We start from the raw sequence: 16,682 nt of genomic DNA, 5'->3' as shown, positions 1-16,682 counted from the left end.
TTTTTCTGGTTGGTGGGGTGTAGGGTTTAGGGTTACTCCGTGTGGGACCCGGATGATAGAACACCAGTATGATGATTAAAGTCGCCCCTTTATTGAGCTTAGCTGATCGTTCTTATACAATTCTCTAAGTTGTTTAGAAGCTTTGATTGGCTGCTGCACGCAAGCATGTGGTGTCCACGCGCACAAGCGTAAGTGGTGATTGGTTACGTCGATACTGTCCACGCGTATAAACCTAAGATACAGTTAGTTATACTCGCTCTGTACACGCACATACACACAGGATATAATTGGCGATGTTAGAGCATGCAAAATTTGTCTTAGTCCAATCGGTTGAGATAAGCCCCTGAATTGAGGTTGGTTGTGCCAAGTTCCCTTTATCGTGGAATGTGCACCTGTGTTTTTCTAATTGGGATCTTTCTTCTTCTATCTTCTTGTTTGTTCTGTTCAGGGCCTTCCAAAGGTGTCTGGAACGCTCTTGCAACCATGAGCTACTTTCAGGTCCAGTAACTAAGTTCCATATAATTGAACCCTACAGTGGGGGCGTGGGGGGGGAGTGTTTTTTTGTTGTTGTTTTTGTTTCTTTGTTTTGTTTGTTTTTTTTTTTTTAAATGACAGGCTGTAGCTGGACTCCAGATGGACTTTGTAGATGGAATCAAGACCTCTGGAGTTGTGAAGCTCTTGCTGTGTATCCAGGTGACTCGTTCAGTATGGGGGGGGGGGGGGGGGGTTCAGATGTGGAGGAACAGGATGCGTCCCACCGAGCGATGCGGGAAGGCAGCAGAGCGCTGTAAGGAGGTGAGTCCGTGAGTGGACTCTGAAGGAAGATGCGTCCGGTGGCTCTATGAGACTGCTTTGCTTTGCTGTGTTTTGCAGTTTTCTTGCATTGTATTGGTCTGTATTTGCCTTTGCCCTGTGTTGTTTTGTTGTGTATTTGTATTGACTGTCATGTGAGACTGTCTCGCATTGCCTGGCCCTTCATTGTGTTTTGTATTGCAGTGCTCTGTACTTGTATGGATTGCCACCTGAGACTGCCTTGCCTTCTATGGTTCTGTATTGGTTTTGTATTGTTTTGGTCTGTACTTGTATTGACTGTCACGTGAGAGTCTCTTGCATTGGCCCTGTTCCGTTTTGACTGGTATGGCAGTGCTCTGAGTTGTTTTGCCTTGACCGAGGTAAGAGTACTGCCTTGTATGGCATTATATTTGCACGTGAATTACATGGCTCTACGTTCGTGTGTGTCTTGTATGGCATTGTAGAGGCAGCATAGAAGGTTTAATGTCTTTGGGCTCTTTGCATGCAAAGAGTTGAGGGGATCGCAATTGGACTGTGAACTAGCATTGAGTAAGGCAGGAACTGGGCAATGGTGTTCATCTTGTTTATGCAGATGCTTTGTGGCAGGTCTCTAGAACTGGTCAAGGCCTTGAGGTCTGAGTAGCAGCGTGATGGGTCTTGGAGCGATCGGTAACTTTGGGAGAGCTCTGTGTTTGTGATGCTCTGTTTTTTTCAAGTGCCATGGAGGACACTGGCTGTGAGGATGTGTTATTTTTGGAATAGGTGGGAAGCAGGGTAGGGGAGCAGTGGAGGACTTGACTTCTCTCTCGAGGATGAAGTGTCTGTTGACAAGCTTTGTGTGTTGTTTTTGCAGGTGATGACAGGGCACGAGAGGCGCTTGAAGGAACCTTGCGTTTAGGTGACATGGCTGCTACGGAGGTTGGACTGTGACACGTGGCACTGTGAAAGCTCAGTATCGGGTTGAACATGCACGGATGGTGGAGATGATGGTGCGTGTTGAAATGTTGGTGTAACGGAAGGGCAGTTTGTGGGGAGGTTGGTTGGAAGGAGGTTGGGCTGGGGCCTGGGTTTTTGCAGGTAGGGCGATTTTTGAGGCCCCCGCTGCCGCAGGCACGGGGTGACGGCCTCTCCAGGCCTGTGGGCGGTAGGATAGATGAGGTGAGAGTGAGGGCTGGCGTGCATGTCGTCTGAATGAGTGGTGTGTTGTGAATGTGTCTAACCTTGTAGGGTTATGTGGTTTAGACTTTTTGGGTTTTTTTTCCCTTTCAGGTTGGATGTAGAGTTGAGATGGTTTTTCAGGGAATTAGGGAAAAAACCCCAAAAACTTAGAATAAAAAACCCCAGCTGGGATCAGGGTTGGTTTTTGGTGTGTCCTCCCCTGCCCCAATTTTTTTCTTTTCCCTGGTCCCAGCTGCTCCATGAGGCAATGTTGATTGCCAGTGTTTGGAGTGGGGTCTGCCTCGGGCCCGGGTTTTCAAAGGCAGGGCGATTTTTTTTTTTTTTTTCTTTTTTTTTTTTTTTTTTTTCCAAGGTTCCCGGGAACGCCGTTCCGGTGGAGCGCTCCCCTGGAACCTGGTAATTGCCAGTCAGCGCAGGGAAATATGTTGTTCGGTGGATGGTCCTTGGAAGACAGTTGAGGATTTTGTGGGCGAAGGGTGGGGGGAGTTGGACTAGATGGCCAGCATGGAGTAGGCCAGGGTTGTGAAGTGCGTGAGCGTAACTCTATTTGTCTGTGGTGGGTTTGTAAAATATTTGGTTGCTCTTTGTAGCTTGTGAGGTAATGATATTTTTCAATTTCTGGTTTTGTGTCGAGGTGTGGAAGTGGACAGTCTGTCAAGATGAGCGGAGCTCCCTCGTTTGCTGCCCGGGAACGGGGATCATGCAGGTAATGTCACCTCAGGGAGTAAAGCTTCTGGATGTGCAGCGACGGATGTAATGGGAGCGAGGAATGTGGAAAAGACCACTCCGTAGAGCACTGCAGGTACTAAATAGTGGCATTTCTTCTTCAGGCAATGCTAGATTTTTTGGAGTTTAAATGTATTTGTAAAAATAAGGATTAAAAGAGGACTAGAACTAATAGTGTCAAATATTTGACAAGTGAGGCCGTAAAGTCTTTTCTATATATTGTAGAAAAAGAAGGTTGTAGAATTGGACTTTAAATACTGACATAGCTGAAAGTATGTGGAATGAGTAATGGACCAAATGAAGCACTAAGAACAAAACGAAAGAAAGACAGGTAATTAGGTGTCCTTGTGGGAATCACAGTACTAATGGCAATCACAAAGGCAAGTGCAGAGCGAAGCATGTGCCCATAGGTAAACTTAGCTGTTGAAGTGAGTGAAAGTGTCTGTTGGAATCAGGCATCCAAGGGCGAGTTGTAGATACCTTGAGGTAAATGTAGCTGCTGCTGGGTTAATGGAAAGGGGGTGCATTCCTGGCTCTAGTGATTGCACAACTCTGAAATCGGAGCTGTAGCTAGAGAACCGTGAAATGGGCTCAGGCTCGGGCGCGGTGCGGCGCCGAAATGGGCTCGGGCGCGGTGCGCCGCCGAAATGGGCTCGGGCGCGGTGCGCCGCCGAAATGGGCTCGGGCGCGGTGCGCCGCCGAAATGGGCTCGGGCGCGGTGCGGCGCCGAAATGGGCTCGGGCGCGGTGCGGCGCCGAAATGGGCTCGGGCGCGGTGCGGCGCCGAAATGGGCTCGGGCGCGGTGCGGCGCCGAAATGGGCTCGGGCGCGGTGCGGCGCCGAAATGGGCTCGGGCGCGGTGCGGCGCCGAAATGGGCTCGGGCGCGGTGCGGCGCCGAAATGGGCTCGGGCGCGGTGCGCCGCCGAAATGGGCTCGGGCGCGGTGCGCCGCCGAAATGGGCTCGGGCGCGGTGCGCCGCCGAAATGGGCTCGGGCGCGGTGCGCCGCCGAAATGGGCTCGGGCGCGGTGCTACTTTTCTTAAAGGGACTGAGGTACTGTGTAACTCTGAAATGGGCTTGATGAGTGGATAAGATGCGTGTAACATGTGAGGGGTTTTTTTATTCTGTATTTCACTGTCCCTGTTGTCCTTCCTGTTCTTTTCTTTCCCTGACCCTTTGTGGTGCTCCCTACTCTTTTTATTCATGTCTTGTCTTTCTCTCTCCAATCTCCTGTGCTTTTCATAGTCTCTCTCTATCTCTTGTCATGACTATCGTCTGTCGCGCTATCTTACTTTCTGTCCCGTCGTATCACGTTGTATCTATTCCTCCTGCTTTTTTCTCCATCTGTCCAGATCCCTCTCCCTTTTTTCTTCTATTGCTGTCCCTCTGCCCTGCTTCCTCTTGTGATCTTTTTTGTATTTCTCTCTGTTCCCTTCCCTCTTCCATCCTTTCTAACTGCATCCCCCTCTCGAGCTAGCTGTCCCTTCTCTTTTCTCTCTTCCTCCATATCTCTCTCACAGCCTATCAACCACAGTTGTTTTTTCCTCCAGTGCTGTCCTGCTCTGTCCCTTGTTTCTCTTTCTCGTTCTGTCATGCTCCCTGTGTCTTTTTTGAACTCCTCCATCTCTCTCCTGCAGCCTATCGCTATTTTTTTCCTCTGTCATCCCTTTGTCCTTCTTCCAGTCTTTGTGTCTCTCTCCCTTTGCTCTCCCTCCCTTCCTTTTTTTCCTTTCTTGCTACATTTCTGTTCTGCTCCCTAAAATGGAATCAAATCCAGCCAGTTTTTCACCCAGCAAAGAGTACGCTTGTCTAAGCCACTAGATGACAGCTTCTCGAGGAGTATGCCATGAGATACAGTATGAAAGGCCTTGCTGCAGTCAAGGTAGGTAACATCCACAGCCTTTCCCTCATCCACTAGATGGGTCACCTGGTAATAGAAGGAGATCGGGTTCGTCAAGCAGAAACTATCTTTCATAAACCCACGCTGACCAGGCCCAATCCCCTGCTTGCCCCAGACTTGCCACGTGAGCACTCTCAAGGCAATCTGTTCCATAATCTTCCCTGGTACCGAGGTCAGGCTGACAGGCCCGTAGTTCCCCGGATGCTCCTTCCGACCCTTCTCGTAAATGGGCATCACACCGGCAAGTCTCCAGTCCTCTGGGACCTCCCCCGTTGACCAGGATCGCCAATAGATGATGGAGAGCAGCTAGGGAAGCACCTCTGCCAGTTCCTTCTGCCCTCTTGGATGGATTCCATCTGGTCCCATAGATTTGTGAGCATCCAGATGGCGTAGTAGGTCACTAACTGTTTCCTCCCGGATTAATGGATTAAGGGGTGCGTGAGTGTGTGTGCATATATTCTGCTCTTCATCCTCCCCTTCCAGCTCAGGAGGCAAGAGTACCCTGAGGGCAACTGGTTTCCCTCTTAAAGACTAAAGCAAAGAAGGCATTAAGTACCTCAGCCTTTTCCTCATCTCTGGTGGCAACGTTCCCTTCTGTATTCCTGAAAGGATAGATATGTTCCTTGGGATTCTTTTGACCGTTAACGTATTTGTAAAAACATTTTTTGTCGTCTCTTATGACAGCGGACAGATTTCCTTCTAGCTGAGCTTTTGTCTTTCTAATTTCCTTTCTCTATGACCTAACAGGATCCCTGCACTCCTCCCAAGTTGCCCGCCCTTTCTTCCAGAGATGATAAACTCTCCTTTTGTTTCCCGACTCCTAGCAAAAGCCCCCTGTTCAGCCAGGCCTGTCGTTTTCCTCAGCGATTTGACATTGCGGCATGGGGGAATAGCCTGGTCCCGAGCTGTTAAGATTTCCTTCTTAAAGAACGTCCGTCCTTCCTGGATCCCTTTGCCCTTCAGGACTGTCTCCCAAGGGACTCTCTCAACCAGTGCCTCAAAGAGGCCAAAGTTTGCCCTCTAGAAGTCCAGAGCGCTGGTTTTGCTAACCCCCTTCCTTGCCTCACCAAGAATTGAGAATTCTGTCATTTCACGGTCGCTAAGCCCAAGACGGCCTGTGACCATCACACCTCCCACCAGTCCTTCCCTGTTCGTAAACAATAGATCTAGCAAGGCTCCTCCCCTGGTCGGCTCACCTACCGCCTGTGTTGGGAAGTTATCTTCCACACGCTACAGGAACCTCCTAGACTGTTTACTCTCTGCTGTGGCATATTTCCAGCAGGTGTCTGGACGCTTGAAGTCCCCCACGAGAACAAGGGCACGCGATTCTAAGACTACTGCCAGCCGCTTGTAGAACGATTCATCCGTCACTTCGACCCGGTCGGGCGGTCTGTAACAGACTCCCAGCACAATATCTGCCTTATCGGCCTTCCCTCTCACCCATAAGCACTCCGCCTTGTCATCGCACTCGGGTAGCTCTGTATAGTCCAAACCCTGCCTAACATAGAGAGCCACCCCACCACCTCTTCTACCTTGCCTATCCCTTCTGAAGAGCTCGTAGCCATCCGTCGCAGCACTCCGCTCACAGGAGTCGTCCCACTGTGTTTCCGTGATGGGGAGTAAGTCATATGTATCCTGCAGTGTGATGGCTTCCAGCTCCTCCCGTTTATCGCCCGTGCTGCGTGCGTTGGCATAGATGCATTCGAGCTGGCCTATCGAATCCACCCCTAACGTTGGCACATGCTGCCTCCAGGCTCATCTCTGGTGCACCTAGTCTTATCCCTTACCTCCTTCAACCCTAGTTTAAAGCCCTCTCTATGAGCCCCGCCATCTCACGAGCGAGGATTCTTTTACCCCTCTAAGATAGCTGGATATCATCTGTTGCTAGCAAGCCCGGTGCCGTGTAAACCTCCACGTGATCAAAAAACCCCAAACGCCACTGATGCCACCAGCCTCTGAGCCACATAATCACCAGGTGTGGTTTCCTGTTCCTTTCAGTGTATTTCCCTGCCACTAAGGGATTGAGGAAAACACTACCTGTGCTCCTTCCACTAATCGCCCCAGTGCCCTGCCAGCCGCTTGTAGAATGATTCATCCGTCTCTTCAACCTGGTCAGGCGGTCTGTTACAGACTCTCGGCACAATATGTGCCTTATCGGCCTTCCCTCTCCTCCTCAACCTGTGGGATGGGTCAGGACTGCATATTGGGCCCTCTGTCCCCCTCAGAAGGGACTTGCCTATGACAATTACCCTCCTTTTTCTTTTTTTGGTGGGCTTTGGGAACGCGTGGGGCTGCCCGACTGAGCCTAGGCACCTCCCTGGATAGGGCTTCGCCTACACCCTGATCTTCATTGTTCCAGAAGACCCTCAAGTTCCAGAGCCATGCTCCTGTTGCGTAGGGGAAACTGGGAAGGTGAGGGAGGCCGGGAAGGGACTCGCCTGCCTCCCCGAGCAGGGACCTGTATCCATTCCCCTGCATCTCTTAGGTCCCCTCCTGCCCGGTGGCGATGGGGCAGGGGAACCTCCGCTTCTCGCGGAGCCTCCATCTGCTGTCTCTGCCCCAGGGATGGTAGGGTGTGGGTCCACCAATCTATCTCCCTCTCGCACTCCCTGATACTCCTCAACCTTTCCGCTTCCTCTTTCAGCTCTGCCACCAGGCTGAGCAGATCATCTACCTGGTCGCATCTCACACAAGAGGTGTCCCCGCTGCCCTCCGGCATCAGTGATAGACTCAGGCACTCCCCGCAGGCAGATACCCGGACAGCTGCACGTTTACATGGGAGCTCAGTCTGCGTCACCACGTTTTTCCTAGCGATGGCTTTCACCTCAGTGGTAGTGATACCGGGGTCTCCTCCTGAGGACGATGCCTGCCGCTTCAGTAGCCTGCTTGAGCTGGGAGGGGGGGGGCTGCGCCCTGCCCGCGCAAACTGCCACACTATGGCACACCTTTCTGATGCACCACACCCTGCTTGCCACGCTCCCGGTCGCTGGCGCTCCTCGGGGCCATTTAAATCTCCCACGGTTGCCCCTGGCAATGCCCACTCTGCGTCAGCCTCTCTCGCGAGAGCTGCCGGCTCTGCATGGTCCCTCTGCTCTTCCCCGGGGCTCCTGGGCCTCAGGAACCTCCTGGTCCGCCTCAATCTAGCGCTTAGCCACCAACTTACCATTGGGTCTGCTGGCCTCGCCATTGACTGATGTGATTTTAATAACTACATTGTTATTGCATTTAATTAGCTAACTTCCCACCTAGTTTAGAGACACAAATGTCTTTTTCTGTCTATGCCTCAGAAAAATTAAGATTAACTCTTTAGCTGGTCACGTTGCCGATGCTGTAGCTGTAGTACAGGAGCAGGTACCGTAGTTGCCAGTAAGTGTTGCTTTCTCTGTTCAGGGTCTCATTTGCTGTAAATTTAAGGCAGGTGAGGACAGTGCTGCTGCTCCTCCAGCTGACTTTATAACTGCTGGTGGGTTGCCCTTCCCCTTTCCCAGGGGATTGTGCTAAGGGTGGTGGGCGGAGGCTCGGGCTAATTGAGCCACAACCTCTGCTGAGGGAGCTCATTGTGCTCCTGGGTTTCTCTGGTGTTGGTGCTCAGCTCTTCCTTGAGTGCTTTGCAGCTTTTGAGCTGGCTCAGTCCTTTGGGAAGAGGTGTCTGCCTGAGGTAAGAGCTTCAGGACCAGTCAAGGTTCTGCAGCATGCGTGGTAGAAAGTAACACTTGTATACAGCTGCTTTTTTTTTTTCCTTTCTTTTTTTTCAGGTCAGTAGTTTTGTTTTGAGTGTTCAGGGGTAGAAAGATGGTTTAATAGTATGCATTGTTTGTTTTGGTTTGTTTTTAATTCTTCATGCGTTGTGTTTCCCTGGAATTCCCAACTTTTTTGAAAATGGAACCTTGGTTTTTTTTTCACCAGTTCTGCTGTGTGCTGTATAAGTTGATGATATCTCTCTTAACAGGACTGATGGTGACATTCTTTAGCAGGGGTTAGGGTGAGCGTCTTGTATGTATTTGTATATGGAGTTTTAGTATTTCTGAAGAAAGCAGAAGGGCCATGAGGCACAGTGCCCTTAAGGTTCTGGGATGCATCGTTACCTTTCCTCATTGCCCACAGAATGCCACGTTGTCCCTAGAATCTTTGCAGCTGGTGGCAGGCCTCTTGTTGATTACAAGCCTTGGGACTTGACTTTATTTTGTGGGCATGGAGCAGAGCTCGGAGTCTCCGGGGAGCTGTAGGTTAGGAGGTGCCCCCAGAATTTGGGATGTGGCTCAGAGGAGCGGCTCCTGAGGAGTAGCCACTGAAGGGGGTTCAGGGTTGCAAATTGAGGGCAGGAGGTGTCAGGAAGCAGTGGGGTTCCTTTCCTGACAGTTGAGGAGGAGAAAAGGGGTTTCTAAATTTTTGAGACTGCTGGAGAAAGGGAGGAGGGTTCACCAGCCCTTCTCAGATGAGTTTTGCAGTTGGATTTGGATGTCATAGAATCGTAGAATGGTTTGGGTTGGAAGGCACCATAAAGATTCTCTAGTTCCAAACCCCCGCGTCCCCCCTCCCGGGAGACCTTCTGCGAGACCAGGTTGCTGAAATCCCCATTTGACCTTGCCTTGAAAGCTTCCGGGGAGGGAGCACCTGCAGGTTTTCTGGGCAACGCGTTCCAGTGCCTGGCCACCCCTAGTGAGAAACGTCTTCCTAACACCTAAACGAAATGTACCCTCTTTAGGACTAAAGCCGTTACCGCCTTGTCCTATTGCTGTGCTCCCTTGTAAAAAGTCCCTCTGCAGGTTTCTTATAGGCACCCTTTATGTACCGTGAAGTCCGCTATAAGGTCTCCTGCAAAGCTGCATGCCGGTCCGAGAAGGTGAGGCGGTCATCGGCCGGGTCGGTGTTGAATAGCAAGGTATTATGGGCTGCTTGGTTCAGCATTTACCTTCTGTTGTGGAGGTGCTGTGTGGGTATGTTTGAATTGGATGAGCGTTTGAGGTGAGCTGTGGATTAGTGAGTAGGAGCATGGGGCCGATGTCTTCTCATGTGTGCCATGCTAACTTCGTTTCTCTCGGTACCTTAGGTACCACGAGTGACGACGGCTGCAGGGTCTGAGTCTGGAATGAGCGGGGAAGCGAACACGGTGGCACTCGTGAGGAGGGGTTGGTGTTGGCCAGCGGGATGCCTACTCCCTTTTCTGATTTGTTTGTGTTTGTTTTTTTCATTGCAGATGTTGAAGAGCAATGTGTCCCCTTGAGGAACATCCCAGTTAGCCCGTGTGGTTTTGTGGAGGATGGATTTGGACCCTCGGCCCTCTGAAAGCTAAGTTGAGGGACCAGGCTGGGAGGAAGGGACAAAGCTGGGAATTGCAGGGAGGAGTTTTAAAGTTAGCGCACGAGAGAGGGCTGTCCCAAAGCAGTCGCCTTTGCGCAGGCGAAGGGAGCGGGTTGCTTTTCAGCACGAGACCCGTGTGTGCCGGGCAGGGCAGTTCCAGCCCGTGTCCGTGGTGGCGTGTAGTTTGTGTAGTCTGTCTTGTGCGCTTAGACCTTCCTCAGGTCTCGATGTCCTTGTCGCGCTTTGCACCGGAGGAGCGAGGCATGCGCTTCGGGTGCTGTCCCTAGGGTTTCGAATGCTCTTACTCATCGGCCCGGTGCCAATCGGGTGCTTCTTTTCTTGTGCTCGGAGCTCTAAAGCATGGATTGATCTTGGCAGGTTCCGGTCGGTGCTCTTTGGCAGCATTCTTTTGGGCTGCATCGACAGCTCTGCTCTCTAGCCGTCCGTTTTCTCGGACTGGGACTTCTTCCCCGCATCCTGACATCCTTAGGTCTCGACACCAGGCTTCTGGCACATCTGTCGTCTGGGTTTTGACAGTGCTGTCTTGTAACGGGCCGTTCCGTTTGACTCCTCTGGGTCTGCCGTGGAGCCTCCTGACCTCGCGGTTGCGGCCCTGTAGGTCATCTTGCCCGACGGCGCCTCCCGTCTGGGGGTCATTCTTGCCGAGAGTTTTCTCTCTCTTTGAATCACCTCGTTGGTAGTGTTCCGCGTGGTGACGTTCTGCACACGGTGTGCTTGGCTTGGAGCTGCTCTGCCCGGGGATGTAGAGTCAGGGGTAGGTGGAACAGCGATAAGAGTCTACGGGTGAAACGTTGATGTGCCTAGACCGTTTAGGTGAGGGTTGTGCAGTCATCTCGGCTCGAGTAGCCATCAGTGGGCTGCGCCGACAGCCGTGCCGATAGTGTTTCATGGAGATGATTGGAGCCGTGTGGCAGGGGCTGTTGAGGGGCAGTGAAGCGGATTTGACTCTCTAAGGTGTTAAGACTTGCACGTGATGGGCTCCAAGTTTGGCCCTGATTTTTTTTTTGGTTGGTGGGGTGTAGGGTTTAGGGTTACTCCGTGCGGGGCCCAGACGATAGAACACCAGTATGATGATTAAAGTCGCCCCTTTATTGAGCTTAGCTGATCATTCTTATACAATTCTCTAAGTTGTTTAAAAGCTTTGATTGGCTGCTGCACGCAAGCATGTGGTGTCCACGCGCACAAGCGTAAGCGGTGATTGGTTACATCGATACTGTCCATGCGTATAAACCTAAGATACAGTTAGTTATACTTGCTTTGTACACGCACATACACACAGGATATAATTGGCTATGTTAGAGCATGCAAAACTTGTCTTAGTCCAATCGGTTGAGATAAGCCCCTGAATTGAGGTTGGTTGTGCCAAGTTCCCTTTATCGTGGAATGTGCACCTGTGTTTTTCTAATTGGGATCTTTCTTCTTCTATCTTCTTGTTTGTTCTGTTCAGGGCCTTCCAAAGGTGTCTGGAACGCTCTTGCAACCATGAGCTACTTTCAGGCCCAGTAACTAAGTTCCATATAATTGAACCCTACAGTGGAGGGGGGGGGTGGGTGGGTTTTTTGTTTGTTTGTTTTTTGTTTTTTTTTTTTTTGTTTGTTTTTAAATGACAGGCTGTAGCTGGACTCCAGATGGACTTTGTAGATGGAATCAAGACCTCTGGAGTTGTGAAGCTCTTGCTGTGTATCCAGGTGACTCGTTCAGTATGTGTGGGGGGGGGGTTTTCAGATGTGGAGGAACAGGATGCGTCCCACCGAGCGATGCGGGAAGGCAGCAGAGCGCTGTAAGGAGGTGAGTCCGTGAGTGGACTCTGAAGGAAGATGCGTCCGGTGGCTCTATGAGACTGCTTTGCTTTGCTGTGTTTTGCAGTTTTCTTGCATTGTATTGGTCTGTATTTGTCTTTGCCCTGTGTTGTTTTGTTGTGTATTTGTATTGACTGTCATGTGAGACTGTCTCGCATTGCCTGGCCCTTCATTGTGTTTTGTATTGCAGTGCTCTGTACTTGTATGGATTGCCACCTGAGACTGCCTTGCCTTCTATGGTTCTGTATTGGTTTTGTATTGTTTTGGTCTGTACTTGTATTGACTGTCACGTGAGAGTCTCTTGCATTGGCCCTGTTCCGTTTTGACTGGTATGGCAGTGCTCTGAGTTGTTTTGCCTTGACCGAGGTAAGAGTACTGCCTTGTATGGCATTATATTTGCACGTGAATTACATGGCTCTACGTTCGTGTGTGTCTTGTATGGCATTGTAGAGGCAGCATAGAAGGTTTAATGTCTTTGGGCTCTTTGCATGCAAAGAGTTGAGGGGATCGCAATTGGACTGTGAACTAGCATTGAGTAAGGCAGGAACTGGGCAATGGTGTTCATCTTGTTTATGCAGATGCTTTGTGGCAGGTCTCTAGAACTGGTCAAGGCCTTGAGGTCTGAGTAGCAGCGTGATGGGTCTTGGAGCGATCGGTAACTTTGGGAGAGCTCTGTGTTTGTGATGCTCTGTTTTTTTCAAGTGCCATGGAGGACACTGGCTGTGAGGATGTGTTATTTTTGGAATAGGTGGGAAGCAGGATAGGGGAGCAGTGGAGGACTTGACTTCTCTCTCGAGGATGAAGTGTCTGTTGACAAGCTTTGTGTGTTGTTTTTGCAGGTGATGACAGGGCACGAGAGGCGCTTGAAGGAACCTTGCGTTTAGGTGACATGGCTGCTACGGAGGTTGGACTGTGACACGTGGCACTGTGAAAGCTCAGTATCGGGTTGAACATGCACGGATGGTGGAGATGATGGTGCGTGTTGAAATGTTGGTGTAACGGAAGGGCAGTTTGTGGGGAGGTTGGTTGGAAGGAGGTTGGGCTGGGGCCTGGGTTTTTGCAGGTAGGGCGATTTTTGAGGCCCCCGCTGCCGCAGGCACGGGGTGACGGCCTCTCCAGGCCTGTGGGCGGTAGGATAGATGAGGTGAGAGTGAGGGCTGGCGTGCATGTCGTCTGAATGAGTGGTGTGTTGTGAATGTGTCTAACCTTGTAGGGTTATGTGGTTTAGACTTTTTGGGTTTTTTTTCCCTTTCAGGTTGGATGTAGAGTTGAGATGGTTTTTCAGGGAATTAGGGAAAAAAACCCAAAAACTTAGAATAAAAAACCCCAGCTGGGATCTGGGTTGGTTTTTGGTGTGTCCTCCCCTGCCCCAATTTTTTTCTTTTCCCTGGTCCCAGCTGCTCCATGAGGCAATGTTGATTGCCAGTGTTTGGAGTGGGGTCTGCCTCGGGCCCGGGTTTTCAAAGGCAGGGCGATTTTTTTTTTTTTTTTTTTTTTTTTTTTTTTTTTTTTTTTTTTTTTTTTTCCAAGGTTCCCGGGAACGCCGTTCCGGTGGAGCGCTCCCCTGGAACCTGGTAATTGCCAGTCAGCGCAGGGAAATATGTTGTTCGGTGGATGGTCCTTGGAAGACAGTTGAGGATTTTGTGGGCGAAGGGTGGGGGGAGTTGGACTAGATGGCCAGCATGGAGTAGGCCAGGGTTGTGAAGTGCGTGAGCGTAACTCTATTTGTCTGTGGTGGGTTTGTAAAATATTTGGTTGCTCTTTGTAGCTTGTGAGGTAATGATATTTTTCAATTTCTGGTTTTGTGTCGAGGTGTGGAAGTGGACAGTCTGTCAAGATGAGCGGAGCTCCCTCGTTTGCTGCCCGGGAACGGGGATCATGCAGGTAATGTCACCTCAGGGAGTAAAGCTTCTGGATGTGCAGCGACGGATGTAATGGGAGCGAGGAATGTGGAAAAGACCACTCCGTAGAGCACTGCAGGTACTAAATAGTGGCATTTCTTCTTCAGGCAATGCTAGATTTTTTGGAGTTTAAATGTATTTGTAAAAATAAGGATTAAAAGAGGACTAGAACTAATAGTGTCAAATATTTGACAAGTGAGGCCGTAAAGTCTTTTCTATATATTGTAGAAAAAGAAGGTTGTAGAATTGGACTTTAAATACTGACATAGCTGAAAGTATGTGGAATGAGTAATGGACCAAATGAAGCACTAAGAACAAAACGAAAGAAAGACAGGTAATTAGGTGTCCTTGTGGGAATCACAGTACTAATGGCAATCACAAAGGCAAGTGCAGAGCGAAGCATGTGCCCATAGGTAAACTTAGCTGTTGAAGTGAGTGAAAGTGTCTGTTGGAATCAGGCATCCAAGGGCGAGTTGTAGATACCTTGAGGTAAATGTAGCTGCTGCTGGGTTAATGGAAAGGGGGTGCATTCCTGGCTCTAGTGATTGCACAACTCTGAAATCGGAGCTGTAGCTAGAGAACCGTGAAATGGGCTCAGGCTCGGGCGCGGTGCGGCGCCGAAATGGGCTCGGGCGCGGTGCGCCGCCGAAATGGGCTCGGGCGCGGTGCGGCGCCGAAATGGGCTCGGGCGCGGTGCGGCGCCGAAATGGGCTCGGGCGCGGTGCGCCGCCGAAATGGGCTCGGGCGCGGTGCGCCGCCGAAATGGGCTCGGGCGCGGTGCGCCGCCGAAATGGGCTCGGGCGCGGGGCGCCGCCGAAATGGGCTCGGGCGCGGTGCGCCGCCGAAATGGGCTCGGGCGCGGTGCGCCGCCGAAATGGGCTCGGGCGCGGTGCGCCGCCGAAATGGGCTCGGGCGCGGTGCGCCGCCGAAATGGGCTCGGGCGCGGTGCGCCGCCGAAATGGGCTCGGGCGCGGTGCGCCGCCGAAATGGGCTCGGGCGCGGTGCGCCGCCGAAATGGGCTCGGGCGCGGTGCGCCGCCGAAATGGGCTCGGGCGCGGTGCGCCGCCGAACTGGGCTCGGGCGCGGTGCGCCGCCGAAATGGGCTCGGGCGCGGTGCGCCGCCGAAATGGGCTCGGGCGCGGTGCTACTTTTCTTAAAGGGACTGAGGTACTGTGTAACTCTGAAATGGGCTTGATGAGTGGATAAGATGCGTGTAACATGTGAGGGTTTTTTTTATTCTGTATTTCACTGTCCCTGTTGTCCTTCCTGTTCTTTTCTTTCCCTGACCCTTTGTGGTGCTCCCTACTCTTTTTATTCATGTCTTGTCTTTCTCTCTCCAATCTCCTGTGCTTTTCATAGTCTCTCTCTATCTCTTGTCATGACTATCGTCTGTCGCGCTATCTTACTTTCTGTCCCGTCGTATCACGTTGTATCTATTCCTCCTGCTTTTTTCTCCATCTGTCCAGATCCCTCTCCCTTTTTTCTTCTATTGCTGTCCCTCTGCCCTGCTTCCTCTTGTGATCTTTTTTGTATTTCTCTCTGTTCCCTTCCCTCTTCCATCCTTTCTAACTGCATCCCCCTCTCGAGCTAGCTGTCCCTTCTCTTTTCTCTCTTCCTCCATATCTCTCTCACAGCCTATCAATCACAGTTGTTTTTTCCTCCAGTGCTGTCCTGCTCTGTCCCTTGTTTCTCTTTCTCGTTCTGTCATGCTCCCTGTGTCTTTTTTGAACTCCTCCATCTCTCTCCTGCAGCCTATCGCTATTTTTTTCCTCTGTCATCCCTTTGTCCTTCTTCCAGTCTTTGTGTCTCTCTCCCTTTGCTCTCCCTCCCTTCCTTTTTTTTCCTTTCTTGCTACATTTCTGTTCTGCTCCCTAGAATAGAATCAAATCGTCAAATTTGGAAAGGACTTCTAAGATCATTAAGTCCAACCACCAACCCAACAGCACCATGCCTGCTAAATCATGTCCCGAAGTGCCACATCTACGTGTGTTTTGAGCACCTCCAGGGATGGTGACTCCATCGCTACCCTGGGCAGCCTGTTCCAATGCCTGACAACCCTCTCAGTAAATAGGTTTTTTTCTGATATCCAATCTAAACCTTCTCTGGCGCAACTTCAGGCCATTTTCTCTCGTCCTATTTCTAGTTACTTGATAGAAGAGACCGGTACCCACCTCGCTACAATCTCCTTTCAGGTAGTTGTAGAGAGCGATAAGGTCTCCCCTCAGCCTCCTTTTCTCCAGACTAAACCACCCCAGTTCCCTCAGCCGTTCCTCATCAGAGTTACGCTCCAGGCCCCTCGCCAACTCGGTTGCCCTTCTCCGGACACGTTCCAGCAACTCAACGTCTTTCCTGTAGCAAGGGGCCCAAAACTGAACGCAGTACTCGAGGTGTGGCCTCACTAGTGCCGAATACAGGGGAACAATTACCTCCCTGCTCCCGCCGGCTACGCTATTTCCGATACAGGCCAGGATGCCACTGGCCTTCCTGGCCACCTGGGCACACTGCTGGCTCACATTCAACCGGCTGTCAACCAGCATCCCCAGGTCTTTCCCTGCCGGGCAGCTTTCCAGCCACTCTTCCCCAAGCCCATAGCGCTGCACGGGGGCGCCGCAACTGAAGCGTAGGACCCAGCACTCAGCCTCGCTGAATTTCATACAGTTGGCCTCGGCTCATCGATCCAGACTGTCCAGATACCTGCGTAGAGCCTTCCTACCCTCAAGGAGATCGACCCTGCCTCTCAAGTTGGTGTCGTTTGCAAACTTGCTGAGGAGGCACTCGATCTCCTCGTCCAAATCGTCGATAAAGGCGTTAAGCAGAACCGGGCCCAACACCGAGCCCTGGGGAACACCACTAGTGACCCGCCGCCAACCGGATTTAACCCCATTCACCACAACCCTCTGGGCTCGTCCATCCTGCCAGTTTTTCACCCAGCAAAGAGTACACTTGTCTGAGACAGGACATGACAGCTTCTCAAGGAGTATGCCATGAGAGATGGTATCAAAGGCCTTGCTGCAGTCAAGGTAGGTATCATCCACAGCCTTTCCCTCATCCACTAGGTGGGTCA

General features: G+C 51.3%; 2 long non-coding RNA genes across 2 annotated transcripts; both read left to right on the top strand.

Annotated features, from left to right (window-relative positions):
* Positions 1-729: 729 nt before the first annotated feature.
* On the top strand, positions 730-9,948 carry LOC126042046 (uncharacterized). The gene is made up of 4 exons (XR_007507047.1): positions 730-795; positions 1,646-1,781; positions 2,606-2,773; positions 9,794-9,948. It is a non-coding gene; the product is annotated as an uncharacterized LOC126042046 (long non-coding RNA).
* Positions 9,949-11,637: 1,689 nt separating this feature from the next.
* Positions 11,638-13,706, top strand: LOC126042048 (uncharacterized). Its single transcript, XR_007507049.1, has 3 exons — positions 11,638-11,706; positions 12,557-12,692; positions 13,530-13,706. It is a non-coding gene; the product is annotated as an uncharacterized LOC126042048 (long non-coding RNA).
* Positions 13,707-16,682: the final 2,976 nt, after the last annotated feature.

This window comes from Accipiter gentilis, chromosome 8 (genome assembly GCF_929443795.1).
Source record: "Accipiter gentilis chromosome 8, bAccGen1.1, whole genome shotgun sequence".
NCBI classification, from domain to species: domain Eukaryota; kingdom Metazoa; phylum Chordata; class Aves; order Accipitriformes; family Accipitridae; genus Astur; species Astur gentilis.
Note: the sequence above shows the minus strand (reverse complement) of the source record. Positions and strands in the feature narration are given on the sequence as shown.